The sequence below is a fragment of the Neoarius graeffei genome, chromosome 27 (assembly GCF_027579695.1).
Source record: "Neoarius graeffei isolate fNeoGra1 chromosome 27, fNeoGra1.pri, whole genome shotgun sequence".
Taxonomy (NCBI): domain Eukaryota; kingdom Metazoa; phylum Chordata; class Actinopteri; order Siluriformes; family Ariidae; genus Neoarius; species Neoarius graeffei.
The window spans coordinates 38602416-38624546 of record NC_083595.1 but is presented as its reverse complement, the minus strand read 5'-3'; the positions used below and the strand labels follow the sequence as shown (position 1 = coordinate 38624546).

General features: G+C 42.7%; 1 protein-coding gene across 2 annotated transcripts in view; it reads right to left on the bottom strand.

The window, feature by feature from the left end:
• Nucleotides 1-10259, bottom strand: part of nr1h3 (nuclear receptor subfamily 1, group H, member 3) — a 75436-nt gene extending 65177 nt beyond the window's left edge. For both annotated transcript variants that reach the window (XM_060911133.1, XM_060911134.1), the window contains exon 1: nucleotides 10180-10259. The gene's annotated coding sequence lies outside the window, so the exon portion shown is untranslated. The remainder of the gene's footprint in view (nucleotides 1-10179) is intronic.
• Nucleotides 10260-22131: the final 11872 nt, after the last annotated feature.

The window sequence follows — 22131 nt, the reverse complement described above, 5'->3', positions numbered from 1 at the left end:
TTTGTTGATTTTATCAATTAAAATTGATATTTAGTTATAAAACGAACTATTCATATTTTCCGAATTTTCGTCATATGCTCGCGATCAAGCAGTGACAGGCAGCGCACGCGCAGAGAACTGTCAGTGTTCAGGACAGCAAAATGGCTAGCGATCAGCGAAAAGCTGACAGAGTGCAGAGTTTTTAAAGAACAGTGGACCACCGATTATTTTTTCGTTCAGTGTAAGGACCGTGCAGTTTGTCTTGTATGTAAAGAAAGTGTGCCGGTTTTCAAAGAATATAATCTGCGTCGTCACTACGAAACCCGCCACAAAGAGTATGCTAGTTTGCGAGGGCAAACAAGAGAAGACAGGATTCGGAGGATGAAATGCGGACTGGCTGCACAACAGAATGCATTCCTTCGCCAAACCCAGATCAACCAGGCTGCTGTCTGAGCTAGCTATAAGGTAGCTCACCTACTAGCTACCCATGGAAAGCCGTTTACTGATGGGGACTTTGTTAAAGTATGCATGCTTGCTGTGGCCGAGGAGGTGTGTCCCGACAAGAAGTACAAATCAACAAGTACAAATCCGGCTCACCTACATATACTACTGATTTTGATTCCCATTATTCTGTATTATGCTTTAGTTTTGACCTGTAAATGGCCTACTGCTCATTTCATTTTCACCTTGACCTAAAAAATGTTTACTGAACATGCTCAAATGGATAGGCATAAGAGCTGGCTAGTTGATCTATTGCTCATATTATTATAATTTCACTGTTTTTTAAAATGTATTTATTTTCTAGGCCTATTTATTTGACCTTTATTAAGTGCTGCACACAATTATTAATATTATTAATATCAACAGGCCTACCTACAATTTATAATTTTCCACTCCCCTTTGCCAGTGTCAATCACCTCAACTAGGCAGATGTTTCTTACCTTGACAGCTTTGATGTTATTTTTATTAGAAAATAACTAAATGGAATATCTGTGGTATTTCAAATTAAAACAAAGTGTGAAGACTCGATTACTACTTTTGCAAACCACTAGTAAAGATAAACAAATATGTGCCAGGAATCAAGTGTTGATATAGTAGTGGTGGATATAGTAGTGGGGGGATATAGTAGTGTGGATGGCTGTGCCAGGCTAGTAATCTCTACTACACAATGAGGCCTGCTGGTGGTCATATTTGTCCGGGTCATACAATTCTATGTTATATAGCTGGCCCGACCCCGGCCCCCCATCACAGTCAGGAACGACAATGTGGCCCCCAGAGAAAAAAGTTTGGTGACCCCTGATTTAGAGTCACCAGTTAACCTAACCTGCATGTCTTTGGACTGTGGGGGAAACTGGAGCACCCGGAGGAAACCCATGCAGATACGGTGAGAACATGTAAACTCCGCACAGAAAGGCCCTCGTCGGCCGCTGGGCTCAAACCCAGAACCTTCTTGCTGTGAGGCGACAGCACTAACCACTACACCACCGTGCCGCCCGCTAGAAAACTAACGCTTGGAAATGTAAAATATATGTTTTTATTCTGATGCTAATGTAGAAGTCATCAAATAAAAATCTATCACAAAAAAGTTTGTATTGAACAATAGCATGCCTCAGATTGTACAACAGCTACATGAATATTTGTGAAAGTAAACAAAAACGCTAATAGAAGTGACATTTAGCCACAAAAATTATTTCCAAAGAATATCGTCTTACCCCAGTAAACTATACAACACACCTGTCTACATCCAGCTTTAGCTCACGACTTTTTAGCTTCACATCTGTCCGGCTGGTCAGTGAACCATTTCGGTTTACGCACAAGTCAAGCTTCGGCGTGATTCATTAAATTAAATAGAATGACAAACATAAGGAACATCTCGCAAGCCAACTTAAGTTTCTAATCGGGCTGTTGAAGTTAACGCAATAATAACATCCATCCATCATCTGTAGCCGCTTATCCTGTCCTACAGGGTCGCAGGCAAGCTGGAGCCTATCCCAGCTGACTATGGGCGAAAGGCGGGGTACACCCTGGACAAGTCACCAGGTCATCACAGGGCTGACACATAGACACAGACAACCATTCACACTCACATTCACACCTACGGTCAATTTAGAGTCACCAGTTAACCTAACCTGCATGTCTTTGGACTGTGGGGGAAACCGGAGCACCCGGAGGAAACCCACGCGGACACGGGGAGAACATGCAAACTCCGCACAGAAAGGCCCTCGCCGGCCTCTGGGCTCGAACCCGGACCTTCTTGCTGTGGGGCGACAGTACTAACCACCACACCACTGTGCCGCCCTCAATGAGAAAATCTATTGGCCACTGGGTTCAAACCCAGAACCTTCTTGCTGTGAGGTGACAGCGCCAACCACTACACCAAAGGGACCAATAATAATGTTAACGCAAATTCCTTTTATCGCAACAAATTTTTTGACGTGCAATTAACGTATGCACATTCTGTGCCCCTCCCCTGTAGTTTGGGAAATTGGGACGTGACGTAGCGAGTAGCCGGTTGGCGTAAACCGTGGTAAAGTGTGCTTATGTACAAAATCAACTTATATTCTTGCATTCTGACTGTTGACATAAAACGTGTGTATTTTTATACGGTCCAGAGGGGAGAAAAGACGACGTGTTAAGGTCAAGGTGTGTGGGTGTGTGTGTGTCTAAGCGTGCAGGCTGCACATTGGAGTGAGAGAGTTTGTTTTATTCTGAGAAATTTGCGAGCTATGCAAGTGTTTATAAATGCAGTTTTTGCTCATGAACGTGTGTTATTGCATTTTACTGGAAAACATCTTTATGAGCTGTGTGGCTTAACAAACGCATGCATCTGGGTTTTGTATTTTTATTTATTTCAACATCGCCACTACTGTTGTCCAGAGTCAACATCACAGAGTTTGTTTAGTTGAGGCTGAAAGTTCAGGACAGAACTAGGGGAAAATATTACATCATTTTGTTCACACTGAATTGTGTCAAACTCTCAAAATTATAAAGTTAATGCTGCTTTAAAAAAAAAAAAAAAAAGGCAATGGGGGAATGAAATACCCACAAAAATAGCCCCATCTTTCCTGGCCACATACATTAGCATAAAGCAAGCATATTTGTCCGCTCCCACGCCCTAAAATCTTAAACAAATATCCCTTTAAGGTACATTTAGAACACGTCGAAGTGTGCCATTAATCGTGAGCAAACTATGAACGATAATGTGATTAAGCGTGATTAAATATTTTAATCAATTGACAGCCCTAGTTTCTAATCTCTCGCTCTCTATCCCTCTACCCATCAGGTTTATGTTGATATTTGAGCGTGGTGTTGCTTGAGCTTCTTTTGGAGACGCTCCCACTCAGTGATTTGGCGTCCAATAGACCCCTTCGCGGTAAACGTCATTCATACGTAAGCGGAAATTGCGCGTGCAGCCTGGACCCAAAAAAGACTCAGAAATGCCTAGTTATTGTGTTGTCGGGTGTCAGAATTGTAGCAGTGATGGGGTTAAAATGTACAGAATTCCAGCAGGATCTCACCCATTCCAAAAAAATCGCCAACGTCTATGGCTACAAGCCATCAAACGTGTAGACTGGGATGAAAGCACTATCAAAAATGCACGGGTTTGCAGCACCCACTTCATCACAGGTAAGATCAGGCTATTTATTAAATCTTTCTTTTTTATTCTTTCTAGTCTTCGTTTATTGATGTAGCAAAATACTTTGGTAGCGTTTGTCTGATTAGCTGGGTCATAGTTACACAATGTAATGAATATTGTTAGCATGTTAACTTAGCTTTGCATGCAATTTTGTTTGTAGGAGAGGTCTCGCTTGACTCAAGCAGTCCAGATTTTGTGCCATCATTATTTGTGTATGCCGAAAATCACAATTTTAAAGCAAGGATGGAAAGGTAAAATTGTGTGCCCTCACTCTAAATGCCAACTTACGTTGACTGCTCTAACCTAGCTCCCGCCCCGTTCAGTTTCATTTCTGCTCTCTGCCTCTCGCTTTTTACGCAGCTCTGATTTCTCTTAGCTGCACTCTTTACACTATCATTCCTTTCATGCCATTACCTCCTGCAAATTGCTGTTCAGTGTTGGTATTTGCTGTTGTAGTTAAAGCCACATTGCCATCACATCACTGGCATAATTTGATTAAAACAAAATGAATATGAATGTCCCATTGTTAATCAAGTTGTACATGCCCGCACATAATCATATGCGTCTAAAGACTTGTAGGCATGAAGTTTTTCGTGGGTGTACGCTGAAGTCTTGTCAATAAGGTACGAGTATATATCTGGCCATTGTATACCAGGGAACTTACTAACATCGTCCGTCCACTCTTTAATTAAATGCGGATCCGGTAGGCGATGTCCACTTGTTAGAGTTAACTTATTTATGTAGCATTCTCGATCTTGTAACGACAATTGTTTGGCATAATCTGACGGCTCATAATGCCGGTCTATGGGCAGCGCCATTGTTTCGGAGTCCAGGCTGCGCGCGCATCCTGGCAACGGTCGGTTTGTTTACAAACATGCGAAGGGGTCTATAGCCTAAGGATCGGAACTCCAAGTTCACATATTGCAACCAAGCATACACACATTAAATACGAGTTTATTTTTTTTAAATAATTAAAATGTTATTTCTTTTTCAATAATAAACTTGTCATCATAAAATTCTTGATGTAAAAATTAATAGTAAAATTTTACAATTGTTGATTTCTCTTTTTTTAAATAATTTTACCATGAAAGTTTGGATATTTGATACAATCTAGAAGCAGGTGTTTGACACTTTCTTTCACACCACAATTTGTACATTGATTGGAGGTTATTTATTTAAAAAAAACAAAACAAAACGTGTATCAAGTAGACATTTTCCAAATCTGAGTCTTGTAATTATCCTTTCTTTTGCCACTTTTCCACTACCAACGCGGCTGAGTCGGGCTGAGCCGTGCTGTGCTGAGTCGAGCTGAGTGGGGCTGTTGGAGTTGCATTTCGACTACAACCGCGCTGAACCGTGCTGGCTGGAAGTGGGTGGACACATTGGGTGGAGTTAGCGAAAGTGGGTGAACGTCAGGTGATGTCGTTAAGCAGCGCAAACAGTGACATCAGTGAGCTTTTAAGCGGTAGTCTCACGACCCGGATAGTAAACAATAAACATGGAGGACATGGAGTCGCTAGTGTTGCTGGTCTTGGTGCTGTGGCTTGTTGTCACCGACAACGCGGACAGATACTGGCAAGAGCGTATAGATGAGGCGAGGCACATAAGGCTTCAGAAATTCTCGTAATTCGTAATTCTTCTCCTTCCGGGTTTGCGGTGTTTACAGATCCCAGCGCGCTCGCGGGGCGTGTGTGGGCATGTGAGGACACTCCTCCTCACCAATCAGTGCACAGGGGAGTGTCTGCTCACGCCCCCAGCCTCACTCGGCTCGCTTCGGCTCACTTCAGCCCTACCCCAAAACGGTGCGAGTTTTGGGTGCTAAGCAGGGCTGAAGCGAGCTGAGTCGTGCTGGTTTTTGGTAGTCGAAACGCGAGCCGTGTCGGGCTGAAGCGAGCTGAAGCGAGCTGAAAAAGGGTAGTGGAAAAGGGCCATTTGTTTTTGTACGAAACTTCTTACTTCAGGCCTACTACAAAGTCACTACGACTACGCCAGCACAGCATGGTATTCTGGCACAACTAAAAGGAGCAAGTCACGGCTCCAGTGTGCACGGAATAAAATCATCAGGTTTATTTTGAATGCACCGTTCAGAACACACATAGGAGCTGATGAATTTAGACGGGTCGGTATGTTGCCAGTTGATTTTAGATCCAAACAACTCAAAGCTCATATGATGTTCAAAATTCCTCAGCGCCTCAATACTTGTCTTCTGCAATTCAAAATGTTACCCATAACTACAGTACAAGATCCAGTCACTCTTCTCTTCAGCTCCCCCGGTGTGGTCCTTTTGGAAAAACTTCTTTTCTGTACACTGCAACCAAAATTTGGAATGAACTACCTTCAGAAATAAAATCAGTAGAAAATTTTCCCCTGTTCAAGAAGAAGGTAAAACAGCACTTTTTCAATATTCTATTTGATGAGGAAGCAGCAGATTGTGTATTTTTAGTTTCTATATTCTTTAATTTTATTCTTTATTTATTATTTTTATTATTATTATTAATATTATTATTATAGGCGGCACGGTGGTGTAGTGGTTAGCGCTGTCGCCTCACAGCAAGAAGGTCCTGGGTTCGAGCCCCGTGGCCGGCGAGGGCCTTTCTGTGTGGAGTTTGCATGTTCTCCCCGTGTCCGCGTGGGTTTCCTCCGGGTGCTCCGGTTTCCCCCACAGTCCAAAGACATGCAGGTTAGGTTAACTGGTGACTCTAAATTGACCGTAGGTGTGAATGTGAGTGTGAATGGTTGTCTGTGTCTATGTGTCGGCCCTGTGATGACCTGGCGACTTGTCCAGGGTGTACCCCGCCTTTTGCCCGTAGTCAGCTGGGATAGGCTCCAGCTTGCCTGCGACCCTGTAGAAGGATAAAGCGGCTAGAGATAATGAGATGAGATTATTATTATAATTATTATATTGTGTGGGTTTTTTTCTCTTGCTTTTCTTGTTTTTCTACTATTATTAACATTATCAATATTGTTCAGTATTATTTGTTATGGTATTAGTTTTCACATTTTTGCTATGCTTCCCCATGATATTCAGTTATACAGTATTGTCAAATTGTTATTATTATTTTTTGTCATTTTTATTTTGTGTAGCTATTTTTTGTCTGTGATAAGGGACCACAATGGAAACAAGTTTTTATGCTTTTTTGTGTCATCCCTGCCACACCTGTACCGTTTTTATTGTACGTTTATGGCCAAATAAACACACTTTGTCAGAATATGTGCTGTGTGTTGTAATATTTGGTTCAAGTTGGTAGAAGAATCGGGCAGCACGGTGGTGTAGTGGTTAGCGCTGTCGCCTCACAGCAAGAAGGTCCTGGGTTCGAGCCCAGCGGCCGGTGAGGGCCTTTCTATGTGGAGTTTGCATGTTCTCCCCATGTCTGCGTGGGTTTCCCCCACAGTCATGCAGGTTAGGTTAATTGGTGACTCTAAATTGACCGTAGGTGTGAATGTGAGTGTGTCAGCCCTGCGATGTGTCAGACCTGGCAACTTGTCCAGGGTGTACCCCGCCTCTCACCCATAGTCAGCTGGGATAGGCTCCAGCTTGCCTGCGATCCTGTAGAACAGGATAAGCGGCTACAGATGATGGATGGATGGATGGATGGTAGAAGAATCTACCAGTTTGACAACTATCCCATCTGTCTTGCCATATTGTAAAAATAATATCTTTGATATGTTTTGTGATATCAGAAGTGGTAAAAGGTTAATAATAGGTTTTCTTCTTTTGGCTGCTCCCGATTAGGGGTTGCCACAGCAGATCTTTCATCTCCATTGCTCCCGGTCTTCAGCCTCCTTCTCTACCACTTTCATGTCCTCTCTCACCACATCCATGTATCTCCTCTTTGGCCTTCCTCGTTTTCGTGAGCCTGGCAGCTCCATCCTCAACATTCTCCTTACAACATGCTCTGCATCTCTTCTCAGGATGTGCCCATACCATCTCAGTCTCATCTCTCTTCGCTTAATTCCCAAGCTCTCACCATGCGCTGTCCCTCTGATGTGTTTGTTCCTTATCCTGTCCAACCTCCCATCGTAAACCTTAACATCCCCAACTCCGCCACCTCCCACTTCGTTAAGGGTACGGTCTCCAATCCGTACATCACAGCTGGTCTCACTACTGTCTTATACATCTTACCTTTCACTTTTGCTGGGACTTTCTGATCACAAACGACTCCCGAAACCCTACTCCAACTGCTCCACATTGTCTGCACTCGCTTTCTCACCTCACTATTGCAGCCCCCAATTTCCTGCACAGTTGACCCCAGGTACTTGAATTCACCAACTTTCTTTACATCTACTCCTTGCATCTTCACTACAGTGGTGTACTGGCTAGCACGGTCGCCTCACAGCAAGAAGGTTCCGGATTCGAACCCAGCGGCCGGCGGAGGCCTTTCTGTGTGGAGTTTGCATGTGTTTCCTCCGGATGCTCTGGTTTCCCCCACAGACCAAAGACATGCAGTTAGGTTGACGTGGGGCGGCCTTGGGCTGAAGTGCCCTTGAGCAACGTATCGAACCCCTGACTGCTCCCCGGGTGCTGTAGTATGGTAGTCCGGCTAACGCAACTTCAAAGCTCTGCGAGCATTGGTCTGGCAAAGATATTAAGCCTAACCGTTTCCCAAAGTGCGTGGTTGACCCGCCTCCCTGAAATGCCTCAGTTTGCTACTGGTTGAAGCCAGAAAAGGCTATGACGAAGCTTAAACCAATCACATCACTCTTTCCTCTGATGTATGTGACACGACGGAAACTGCTTGAGTAACAGGAAGAAGGAGCTGAAGAGGAAGAGGATGATAATAGCGCGATCAAAGGCAAGATGACCACAACGATAGGATTCTCGCTGAGCCCCATTGATTTGGCTACCAGCGGGGCTAACTGGTAGATTAAACTCTTACCGAAGCCGGTCGGGAGCAAGGCGAAAACGTCCTTCCTTTCAATAAATACCTCCAGGGCTGCTCTTTGCTCCGTTTTCAATGAGAACTTCCCGTTGAATGCTTTCAATACAGCATCTACCGCTGTGTCAAAGGCTTGCCGCTGCTCCATGTTCGTAATGTTTCTAGTGAATGAAGCACTTCCGGCATAGATTCTGTAAACAATCTATGGCTTCCGGTCGCAGTTCTACTACGTCACTGCCTTGAACACGCCTCTACCCAGGGCCGTTGGAGATGCTCAAAAGTTGATTGGCTCCCAATTTTTCGGGAGCTTGGAAGAGCTGGAGATAGCTTGCCTTGCCAGACAAAAGGCCTCTGCATGCTCTTGCGACAAGGCTTTCGCAGACAGCTTTTCGCAGACAGTTGTAATTTATCGTTGAGCAGGGAGTAATAGGCGTGCGCGATGTTATTCACCGCCACAACGCAAGGGGGCGCGAAGTCGCAAAATCGCTAGGAGTAGTTGGTGGGTGTGGTTAATGGAGTGTTTATCCTCCGGTTACTTATAATGACTAGAACTGGAGTCGTATAGATGTACGTACTTCCTCGATCAACCGCTCTTCGTGCTGCTCCATCTTCGCTCGTGTTTTTAAAAATGGCGGTCGTGAAAACAAAACAAACCGGGAAAGCAGGGAAGCGGAAGTGCGTGTACAGCGGATGTAGAGTGGACCAATCAGAGCCCTCTTGTCTGCGAGGCTTCTGCGGTGGTCACAATTTTTGGGAGGTGCGCGCAGAGCGTCTGCGAAGGTGGGGGGGGGCTACGCAGACGCTATCTGCGACACCGTCTGCGAGGACTGCGTTGTCAGCATAAATTGGCCTTAAGTTCACAACAGCCCCCCATGTTGCGTCACACTTAGGATGGGCAGGCCCAGGCTAGCTGCCCACTGCTTCAGATGGGTTAAATGCAGACGATGAATTTAACTGTGCTTAAAGTGTGCATGTAACAAATAAAGGTTTCTTCTTCTTCTCTCATCCCCATTCTCATTGATTCAAAAAACAAACAAACAAACAAAACAGCCTCAGCATCCATAAAATAAAGCTGGAAATCTAATAATTCTATGCAATTATATTCATTTAGATTTTTTTTTTGTAAGACAGACAAGGAATCAGAAAATAATCACTGTTTGAAAAGTGTAGTGTTTGTGCATGGTATATGAACTTTAAAATAATAATAATAATAATAATAATAAAAACGCATATTCAAAACATCAGCATGTAACCACGCGCACTTCCACACTCAGCAATACGTCATTTGAGCATGCGCAATCTGCAGAGGTGACGTACTACGTAGTGCGCTAGTACAAGTATGCAAGAGCCAGTAGGAGAGCTGCGTCCTTGTATACAACCGCACTAAAGTTATTAATATAGTCTCCGACTCAGTACTGAACTAATAAACTGGATATAAAAACCTGCTGAGGAATCAAGTTTGTCTACCGGAACTGTCAAACCTTGAAGGATAGCTAAGCTAAGCTAAAGCTAAGCTAAGCTAATCAATCCACCGACGCTCAATCGGTATAAACGGATGTGTGAAGCTGTTAGCATGAAAACAGCTTTCACAACTTCACTGTTCATCACATCATCAGGACATGTCCAGTCTTCATGAACAAACTATCTAGTACGAGTGACTATCTGACATAAATACTGGATATTTACCTGGACTTTAGGAGGCACAAATCCACTGCGAACTTTCCCAACACCCGGGTGAAGCAGCTCATCTCACGAGTGTTTCCTTTATTTTTTCCTCTTTCCAAAATAAAAGTCTCCTGTCTCTATTCGTTTTACAGCTACATGGAATAAGACCATACAGTGGAAAGTCAAAAAGTTCTAAGACAAATGAAAATAACAAAGCTATTTCTGTCCATATCCTTCATTTCGGGGCGGCACGGTGGTATAGTGGTTAGCGCTGTCACCTCACAGCAAGAAGGTCCGGGTTCGAGCCTTTCTGTGCGGAGTTTGCATGTTCTCCCCGTGTCCGCGTGGGTTTCCTCCGGGTGCTCCGGTTTCCCCTACAGTCTAAAGACATGCAGGTTAGGTTAACTGGTGACTCTAAATTGACCATAGGTGTGAATGTGAGTGTGAATGGTTGTGTGTCTGTGTGTCAGGCCTGTGATGACCTGGCGACTTGTCCAGGGTGTAGAGATGAGATGAGATGAGATGAGATCCTTCATCTAGTCAGTGAGCATATGTAACCTACTTTGCAAAGAAAGTGATCAAGAAAGCACTTCAGAACTGCGGGTATCCCAACTGGGCCTTCTTCAAGAGCAGAAAAAGGAACGTAACGGACAAGGAGGATAACAGGAACAAATGCAAGAACATTGTCATTCCGTACATTTCTGGTCTATCTGAGAAACTCAGGAGGATCTTCTCCAAACACAACATCTCATCTTATTATCTCTAGCCGCTTTATCCTGTTCTACAGGGTCGCAGGCAAGCTGGAGCCTATCCCAGCTGACTACGGGCGAAAGGCGGGGTACACCCTGGACAAGTTGCCAGATCATCACAGGGCTGACACATAGACACAGACAACCATTCACACTCACATTCACACCTACGGTCAATTTAGAGTCACCAGTTAACCTAACCTGCATGTCTTTGGACTGTGGGGGAAACCGGAGCACCCGGAGGAAACCCACGCGGACACGGGGAGAACATGCAAACTCCGCACATAAAGGCCCTCGCCGGCCATGGGGCTCAAACCCGGACCTTCTTGCTGTGAGGCGACAGCGCTAACCACTACACCACCGTGCCACCACAAACACAACATTCCGGCACATTTCAGACCCAGTAACACCCTGAAGCAGAAACTGGTCCACCCTAAGGACAGAATAGCCAGACACAAACAGGACAACGTAGTGTATGCAATTCAGTGCAGTGAGGAATGCACAGCCTCGTAAATTGGGGAAACAAAACAACCGCTTCACAGGCGCATGGCTCAACACAGGAGAGCCAGTTCCTCAGGCCAGGACTCTGCTGTCCATCGTCATCTTAACAACAAAGGACACTCTTTTCAGGATTGCAACGTACGCATTCTAGCCAGAGAGGATCGTTGGTATGAGCGAGGAGTTAAAGAAGCCATTTTTGTCAACCTGGAACGGCCATCACTGAACAGAGGTGGTGGTCTAATGGCCCTTTTCCACTACCCTTTTTCAGCTCACTTCAGCTCGCTTCAGCTCACTTCAGCCCGACACGGCTCACGTTTCGACTACCTTAGAGCAGCACGACTCAGCTCGCTTCAGCCCTGCTTAGCCCCTAAAACTCGCACGGTTTTGGAGTGGGGCTGAAGCGAGCCAAACCGAGCCGAGTGGGGCTGGGGGCATGAGCAGACACTCCCCTGTGCACTGATTGGTGAGGAGGAGTGTCCTTACATGTCCAAACACGCCCCGCGAGCACGCTGGGATCTGTAAACACCATAAACCCGGAAGAAGAAGAATTACAAATTACGAGAATTTCTGAAGCCTTATGCGCCTCGCCTCATCTATACGCTCTTGCCAGTATCTGTTGGCATTGTCGGTGACAACAAGCCACAGCACCAAGACCAGCAACACTAACGACTCCATGTTTATTGTTTACTATCCGGATCGTGAGACTACCGCTTAAAAGATCACTGATGTCACTGTTTGCGCCGCCCAACGACATCACGTGACGTCCACCCACTTTCGCTAACTCCACCCAATGTGTCCACCCACTTCCAGCCAGCGCGGTTGTAATCGAAATGCAACTCCAACAGCCCCACTCAGCTCGACTCAGCCCAACTCAGCATGGCACGGCTCAGCCCAACTCAGCCGCGTTGGTAGTGGAAAAGCGGCATAAGACATCATTTATCAGCCACCTACAATGCAGTCCTTGGCACACTTCCCAGACAAATGAATGCACACCAAAACCCAGCTGTTTTCAGTGACTCACAGGAGGACAGAGAGAACCAACGATCCTTTGATCACCCCAACAACTCTCTTGACCATGCACACCCAACCCCCAGTGACCCACACCAACAAGATGACTTAACGACACTTTAGGATTACTTTTCATCCATGAGAGGATAAATACCTGATACTCCCTATTATACCCTGTCCACACTAGGGATTTTGTACCGATACGAAACTACTTTCATACCACAACACCTGTCCACACTAGCAACTATACCGGTACTGTAGCGGTATAACTGTATCGGTACGAAACCCACAAATGTATGGGTTTCGTATCAGTACTGTAGCACTTCGCTGTAGTGTGGACAGATGAAGCGGCTCTGTATCGATACAAATATAATGCGCAAGCGCAATGAACCATTCCTACGTCTTCCGGGTTATTCATACAATACAATACGCCCGTGCTTTCCAGCTGTAAATAAAACGTCAAAATGGCTCAAAACGACCGTGGAGCTACATGGAGCAAAGAAAGGGGGGGAGAAAGGGGGAGGGAGAGAGGGAGGGGGAAAGAGGGAGGAAGAAAGGAGGAAGAGGGGAAAAGGGAGAGAAAGGGAGGGGAAGAGAAGGAAAGAGGGAGAAAGGGAGGGGAAGAGGGAGAAAGTGAGGGGGGAGAAAGGGAGATTCGTTTTCTTTGTTTCTTTCTCAACTGCCTCGCGTGTTTTATACGATTCGACTGAATAAATGACCACCAGAAATACAGACTGTACATTGACAACAAAAAGCACACACACGTTGTTTCATCCGCCATATTCTCGGAAGGAAGTTACTCGGTAACCACGGAACCATTTCGCGCACGCGCGTTTCAACTTCCGTGAAAGAAAACCGCAAACATTTCTCGCTAGTGTGGACAGATGCACTAAACTGTACCGGCATACTTTGTATCGATACAGTTATACCACTATTGTACTGGTATAAGTGTGAACACAGCATTAGTCAGACAGAATTGAAGAAGCCTTTCGGATGAGAGGTGAAACGTCTTCAAGAATCTTCAAGCAAGTCCAGTTGCTCTCTTTTACCACCCACAGCCTACTTTGCAAAGTTTGGCAAGTCTGGTTTCTCAGTATTAACCCTTTATTTACATCCCAAACAAATTATTTTTACTGTCAGGAATCATCACTTTCACCAAAAAAAAAAACATATTTGGGTCCGTCTCAGAAACTGGTCTCTCATTTGGGGCATTATGGTCAAAAAATAAATTTTCTAATTTTCCTATTTTTTTGCATTTGCCTAACACTCAATGTTTTTTTATCATGTTTAATAAGAATAAAGATAGTATCTTGCTTTATCTGGCCTCCACTGTGGAAATTTTTTTTGATTACAATTCAAATGCTTTTGTAAAATTGATTTGAATGAATGAATGAACCCTTTATTATCACTAGTCACAAGTACCAGTGAAATTGACCATCAACCTGTCCTTACATACACACATACACACAGCTGACAGAGGGGGAGTAGACAGGACAGGAAGACAGGGATGAAAAGAAAAAATACAGAGTAACATGAGGAGAGGGGAGAAGAAAAAAAGCAACCCCCACACTATGCTCCAATGAGGAGTATAGTGTGGGAACATAAAAAAACACCTCAGCACATAAGCACAAAATAACACAAGTACACTTTACAACATGAAAACTCGGGACTTGGGGGGGAGGGGGGCGATCAGGGGTGGGGGGTAAGGGGATGGAAGGGAAGGAGGTAGAGGTAACCCAGCGCAAGCAAGCAGCCTTCCACTCCTGCAGCCATGATGGCGCTGGTCACGGACCCGCTTGTCACACTGGGGGTAAAAGCGGCGACCGCGGGATGTGGGGGAAGGAATACGAGAGCATCTCACAGCAGTGACCTTCAGGGGGAGATGTTGTCCCAGCAATGGCCTTGACCAAGGCCAATGCTGTCTAAGGGAGCCAAAAGCAGGTAAGATTAAGATTGTTTGGTCTTGAGGCGAGTAGACACATTCTTTTACACGACCACTCTGTCTGTCCATTCTGGTCTCCGAATCAATCCATTTCCTTTGCAAAGCCGAAAGCTTCTCCATGAGGTCATCCATGTTGCAGTTCAAGTTCTGAATAGCCACAGTCTGAGTGCTGACAGCTCTGCCCACCGTTTCAATCATGTCGGGCAGCTTTATGTAAATATTTTATATTTACATATAAAATAACTACATCATGAAGAATTAAAGCCCCTCCTTCACAGAGGAGTGAAAATATTGAATAAATTTCCTCTTTTTGATTGCTTGGGTTAAAAATACAAAGTTATGATGACTGAATTGATTATTCACTTAAATATGAAGAATATGATACATTTTGGGTATTTGATATGGCGAAATAGAACACAGTTGAAAAATCAAGAACACACTGGAAAGATGAGAATAACGGCACTGGTAAAAGAACAGCGACTGTACCGGCTGAAGGTCGCGTGGGTCTCTGCTGCGGCGCATGAGCAACAGGACATCGCTACCGCACCGGACGGAGCGCGAGATGGAGGCGGGGCAAAATGACTGGCCGTAGATACTATCAAAAGTTCGATCTAAATTGACCATGGCTGCAAAATATTGGCCAAAAATACACAAACACTACAAAATATGAAAGTTAGATGAAAAAGAAACATTCTATTGCCTTATACTGCAAGACTAAAACAAAACTGTCAAAACTCACCTTTTCAGTGATAACGTCCGAACAGATCACTCGCGTAACAGAAAGACCACAAATGGAAGCATGATCGACTTCTAACTGTTGGAGTGGAAAATTCCATTCTACACATGCAAATTGTTAACGTGTGTCCTTCCCCGCACACAGATAACACACTACGGTAAAAAATAGACCACAACTCATTTTATAGCTCAGAAATTCATACAAGACCAGCTACCATCGTAACATATTCTGTAAGAAACATATTCTATACCTAACTTTTTCAGCTTTCATTTTCAAAAACAAAATCACAGATTTATAACTACATTTTTATATGGTGTAGTGATTTTAAATTACTACTTTTGGTGAGGTAGTGACCTTGACCTTGAGGCTTTCCATTTAGATCAAAACACACGATCATATTGGTTTTGCGGAAAATGGAGTTACAACGGTGATCAAATATTCTGCATGATGTTTTATTACGGTTATGATTATTCTGTGAGCGCACCAATCCTTAGGTGGATAAAGTTACAACTTAAAATACAATTAGTGATAACTGTAGACTTTTCAGTGGACTACAACCTTTTTAAGGGAATGCGATGTAGTCAACCATTTATCATGTCCCAGATCAAGCCGCCATTTTTCCACAAATTTGCAGAATTTTTACCAAATTCTGAATAGAGTATTCACATCAAAGATTTTGTTTTATCTGTATTATTTCTTTCATCATTTTATTTCAAATTAAAACCAACATCACCATTCAAAACCGTATAGTTTATTGACTGTGAGTATATTTAGTGGGGTACTCCCACAGTACCCAGTTTCTGAGACAGACCCATATGACGTGATCTCTTGAACACGTGACCATCTATTCGGGCTCGCAAATGTGTGCGAGGAGATGGGCCTGATTTGATCGGTTCAAAATTCCCAATTTTGAACCGATCAAATCAGGCCCATCTCCTTGTAACCGATCGCCCAACACACGAAGCCCTGATGAAATCGGGAAGGTGTGCGCTGGGCTTAAGGATTCAAACACAAAACATGAAGATAAAAGCACATATTATGACCAGAAGTAAAGCAGAATGAGCATTTTCTAAGAGCATGCATATTAAACTACCTTCAGATGTGTCCACATCAGAGGTGGACAAAGTACCCAACTTCATTACTTAAGTGAAAGTACAGATCCCGCTGGTCAAATGTTACTCCGATACAAGTGAAAGTTGTCCAGTCAAAATTTTACTTAAGTTAAAGTACTGAAGGATTTGCTTTTAAAAATACTTAAGTATTAAAAGTACATTTTCTGTCAACGCATCGTTGTATTATTGCCACAACGCTTACAAAACCTAATTCTGCTACCAAAGACAGAAATGTGAATTCACAAAATGAACGCATGCTGTGCCATCATGGTGGTTTAATGTTCAGCTAGTTAGTCAGTGAAGCTCCACCTGACATGCTAGCAAACGCTTTTCAAACTCAAAATCATATTGGGTAGCTAAGGTTACTAGAAAAGAAAGATTTCTACATTCTGTTTATTTGGCAAGATTATGCTAAAACATATTTCTGAAAGGACTTCAGATAAGTTAACGTTATTCATGTTAGCGTAACTCCATTTTTACATGCTAACTAACAGTGTCCAAGTTAACTTGCTATGTGTAAACGTTAGCTGTAGACAAGGCGATGGCAACTTGGTGAGCAAATTCATAGAAAGTCATTTGACTAACCAGACTGCATAGCTATTGCAACGTTATCGCTAGCTCTAAAAGCACAGACAACTTCACTGCAAGCTTTCTCTTGGAATAAAATGTTCATATACCTCAATATGCTTCTGCAGGTTGCATGGCAAGTTTTTGTAGGCCGTGCTCTGGTTCGTTTTTGGCAAACGAAGCAAACATTTAAAATGAAACTAATCTTTAATCCTTTCAGAAAACTGAAACATGGGTTCTAGGTATGGCCCTGGGTGTGTGCGTTCCCAAGAAGAACCTCCTCCATCCATTCTGCCGTCAACTGATCGTGTTAAATAACGCTGCTGAGAAATCATTGAACTTGATTGTATACAGTCTATGGATGTGACGTGACCCTAGTGATTACTGATAGACTCTCAGTGTCACTTGCGAAAAAACCAATCACATTTTAGAAAAGAAAAGAAAAAAACATCCATTTTCAAAGCTGCTTCATAGTAACGAGGACCTTGATAGAAATGTAGTGGAGTGAAAAATACGATATTTGTCTTTCAAATGTAGTGAAGTTAAAGTCATAAGTTTCCAAAAAAAGTAATACTCAAGTAAAGTACAGATACTCAAAAAGTGTACTTAAGTACAGTACTCAAGTAAATGTACTTCATTACTGTCCATCTCTGGTCCACATGTTTATGATGCAATGAATTCTGCATCATTTGATATTTCATGTTAATGACCAAGTAAAAAATGAATGATACTTCTAATTCAAAATATTATATTTGACATGTGCAGGTTTCAAACTTTGTCTTATAAAATCTTTTATTCAAATAAGGAATCACTTGTTCCAGCTTTTTATTGAAGAGTTGGTATGTGGACACATTGTTTTTAAGCATTAGCATATTAGCACAAAGCATATTTACAGGATAGGTGCAAGGATGGGCGGCACGGTGGTGTAGTGGTTAGCGCTGTCGCCTCACAGCAAGAAGGTCCGGGTTTGAGCCCCGTGGCCAACGAGGGTCTTTCTGTGCGGAGTTTGCATGTTCTCCCCGTGTCCGCGTGGGTTTCCTCCGGGTGCTCCGGTTTCCCCCACAGTCCAAAGACATGCAGGTTAGGTTAACTGGTGACTCTAAATTGACCGTAGGTGTGAATGTGAGTGTGAATGGTTGTCTGTGTCTATGTGTCAGCCCTGTGATGACCTGGCGACTTGTCCAGGGTGTACCCCGCCTTTCGCCCGTAGTCAGCTGGGATAGGCTCCAGCTTGCCTGCGACCCTGTAGAACAGGATAAAGCGGCTAGAGATAATGAGATGAGGTGCAAGGATGAGGAATCTGTTGTAGTGGGTGGTTGTGTATGGAGAGTGCATGGACAGATAAGCATCAGACATTTCAGTAACTCTATAACTAACAGGTTCACTAGTTATCTACAGTTTGTAAGAAAGAGTTCTATTCTTAATTATGGCAGACATCTGAGACAAGCATGCAAACATACAGATAGGCAAAGATAGACACACAATGAAGCGACTAACTTGGTGAAATATTTTTGCAACAAATCTCACAGTTATGGGACCCCAACAGAAAATCAGTCACCTTGTTAAACACTTTTTTTCATCAATCTTGAAACAAACATACTTTTAGAGAAATAATCTAGAGAGTAACAAACTCCTAAAAGCAAAAAGTTATGTCAGTTGAATAGACTGAGCAGCACACCACACCACCTCTGAGGTTCGAACTGATCCCACTCAGTAGTTTAGGTCCTTTTAGGGTTAAATGGGTATCTAACGTATGAACCATGCTTTTGACCTGAGTAAAAAGGTTGTGTGCTACAAATAACACCTATTATGGATATAATAATTGCATATTAATGATGTAATACTTTTCTCCCAATTTCCTATACGTGGTTTCAGGGCTCTTTTTATGTGCAAAGTTCCCCTGCATAATTAACTATGAAACAGCAGCCTACAAACATTACAACAAGTCCAGATTTATGAATTTATATCTGAACTTGTACAACCCCGATTCCAAAAAAGTTGGGACAAAGTACAAATTGTAAATAAAAACGGAATGCAATAATTTACAAATCTCAAAAACTGATATTGTATTCACAATAGAACATAGACAACATATCAAATGTCGAAAGTGAGACATTTTGAAATTTCATGCCAAATATTGGCTCATTTGAAATTTCATGACAGCAACACATCTCAAAAAAGTTGGGACAGGGGCAAGAAGAGGCTGGAAAAGTTAAAGGTCCAAAAAAGGAACAGCTGGAGGACCAAATTGCAACTCATTAGGTCAATTGGCAATAGGTCATTAACATGACTGGGTATAAAAAGAGCATCTTGGAGTGGCAGCGGCTCTCAGAAGTAAAGATGGGAAGAGGATCACCAATCCCCCTAATTCTGAGCCGACAAACGGTGGAGCAATATCAGAAAGGAGTTCGACAGTGTAAACGTGCAAAGAGTTTGAACATATCATCACCTACAGTGCATAATATCATCAAAAGATTCAGAGAATCTGGAAGAATCTCTGTGTGTAAGGGTCAAGGCCAAAAAACCATACTGGGTGCCCGTGATCTTCGGGCCCTTAGACGGCACTGCATCACATACAGGCATGCTTCTGTATTGGAAATCACAAAATGGGCTCAGGAATATTTCCAGAGAACATTATCTGTGAACACAATTCACCATGCCATCTGCCGTTGCCAGCTAAAACTCTATAGTTCAAAGAAGAAGCCGCATCTAAACATGATCCAGAAGCGCAGATGTCTTCTCTGGGCCAAGGCTCATTTAAAATGGACTGTGGCAAAGTGGAAAACTGTTCTGTGGTCAGACGAATCAAAATTTAAAGTTCTTTATGGAAATCAGGGACGCTGTGTCATTCAGACTAAAGAGGAGAAGGACGACCCAAGTTGTTATCAGCGCTCAGTTCAGAAGCCTGCATCTCTGATGGTATGGGGTTGCATTAGTGCGTGTGGCATGGGCAGCTTACACATCTGGAAAGACATCATCAATGCTGAAAGGTATATCCAGGTTCTAGAGCAACATATGCTCCCATCCAGACGACGTCTCTTTCAGGGAAGACCTTGCATTTTCCAACATGACAATGCCAAACCACATACTGCATCAATTACAGCATCATGGCTGCGTAGAAGAAGGGTCCGGGTACTGAACTGGCCAGCCTGCAGTCCAGATCTTTCACCCATAGAAAACATTTGGTGCATCATAAAATGGAAGATACGACAAAAAAGACCTAAGACAGTTGAGCAACTAGAATCCTACATTAGACAAGAATGGGTTAACATTCCTATCCCTAAACTTGAGCAACTTGTCTCCTCAGTCCCCAGACGTTTACAGACTGTTGTAAAGAGAAAAGGGGATGCCTCACAGTGGTAAACATGGCCTTGTCCCAACTTTTTTGAGATGTGTTGTTGTCATGAAATTTAAAATCACCTAATTTTTCTCTTTAAATGATACATTTTCTCAGTTTAAACATTTGATATGTCATCTATGTTCTATTCTGAATAAAATATGGAATTTTGAAACTTCCACATCATTGCATTCCGTTTTTATTTACAATTTGTACTTTGTCCCAACTTTTTTGGAATTGGGGTTGTGTAATATTACCAAAAACAAGATTTGGCAAATTTTGCAAAGTAGCCTCCAAATATAAACAAATACCGCATCACTATTCTGCAAATGGTGTTTCCATCAGATAATTCCTTCTTTGAATTCCTTTTGAAATTATAACATCTGTCTTAGAACTTTTTGACTTACTCTCATATACTTTGGTGACTGTTTGTGTGTGATTCTCATCATGTCCTTTTCTGCATTTTAAATAAAATTAATACCTTTTGTTTAACACCTTTGAGGTTCTGGTTTGAACTTGCCGCTTGTTTGGGCTCTTTCTGTGTTTGTATGTTCTCTTTGCGCCTGTATGGGTTTCCTTCAGAGGTGGACAAAATACTCAACTTCATGACTTAAGTCAAAGTACAGATCGCACTGGTCAAATGTTACTCCAGTACAAGTGAAAGCTGTACAGTCAAATTTTTACTGAAGTTAAAGTACTTGCTTTTAAAAATACTTCAGTATTAAAAGTACATTTTCTGTCAATGCGTTGTTGTATTATTGCCACAACACTTACAAAACCTAACGCCATTACCAAAGACAGAAATGTGAATTCGCAAAATGAATTTGGCTCCTGTATTTGGCTCCCCTCAACACTGACCAGTTTCCTAGTCCCTGCTGATGAAAATGATCCCCATAACACAATGCTCCCACCAGCGTGCTTCACAGCGTGATGAACAGTTTTGTGTTTTTGCCAAACTTTGAGCCAGGCCAAAAAGTTCAGTTTTGGTCTCAACTGACCACAAAACCTGGTTTGCAGTGACTGTAACATGTCTTTTGGCAAAACCAAAATGGCATTTCATTTCATATATGTTTTTTCAACAATACTTTCTTTTTTTTGCCACTGTTCTGTAAAGTCCAGCTTGTGAAGTGTTTGGGTATACATGCCTTGTATTGTGAACAGCTTTTCTCACCTGAGCTGTGGATTTCCCGAGCTCATTCAGAGTTACTTGACCTCTTGGTTGTGCCTTTGTCTAATCTGATTCTTCGCCACCCACTGGTTATTAGTGGAGGCCTTCTCTGGGATGTTCAAAAAACATTTTTCTTTAACCAAACCCTTACTGAAACTTTTCCAGAACTTTGTCCTGGACTTGTTTTGACAGCTTGATAGCTCCTTGATCTTCATGATGTTTATTTATGCATGTTCTAACAAACAAACAAACAAACAAACAAACAAACAAACAAACAAACAAACAAACAAACAAACAAATCCCCCCAAACAAACAACAAAACAAGACCCAGGAACAGTTAACTATGTTATAACAAGTATTATAACAAAAATCATCATCAACAACATTATTATTATTATTATTATTATTATTATTATTATTAGTAGTAGTAGTAGTAGTATTGAATAACTGACCTTAATGTTTGTTAACATGGATTTTTTTCTAAATAAAATGAATGAAGAATTTTTATTATTGGGTGCAGTAGGGTGTTGCTAAAGACTTTCAGTTGTGTAGAAACAAGTTGACTTGTTGCCCTCAATCACTTTATCCTGGCCAGTGAGTTATAAAAGGTCAAATAGTTTAAGCTAGATGTGTTTTAGTTCATTCACTTTAATACAGGTCCATGGGGAAACCCATGGGGAAGCCATGGCCAAATGGTTAGAGAAGCAACTTTGGCACCAAAAGGTTGCTGGTTTGATTCCTTGGACCAGCAGGAATGGCTCATACTGAAACTGTATGTTGTACGTCCACTCTAGATAAGAGTGTCTGCAAAATGTAATACCTGTTTGTAGTAAAAAGACTTACTGGGACAAAC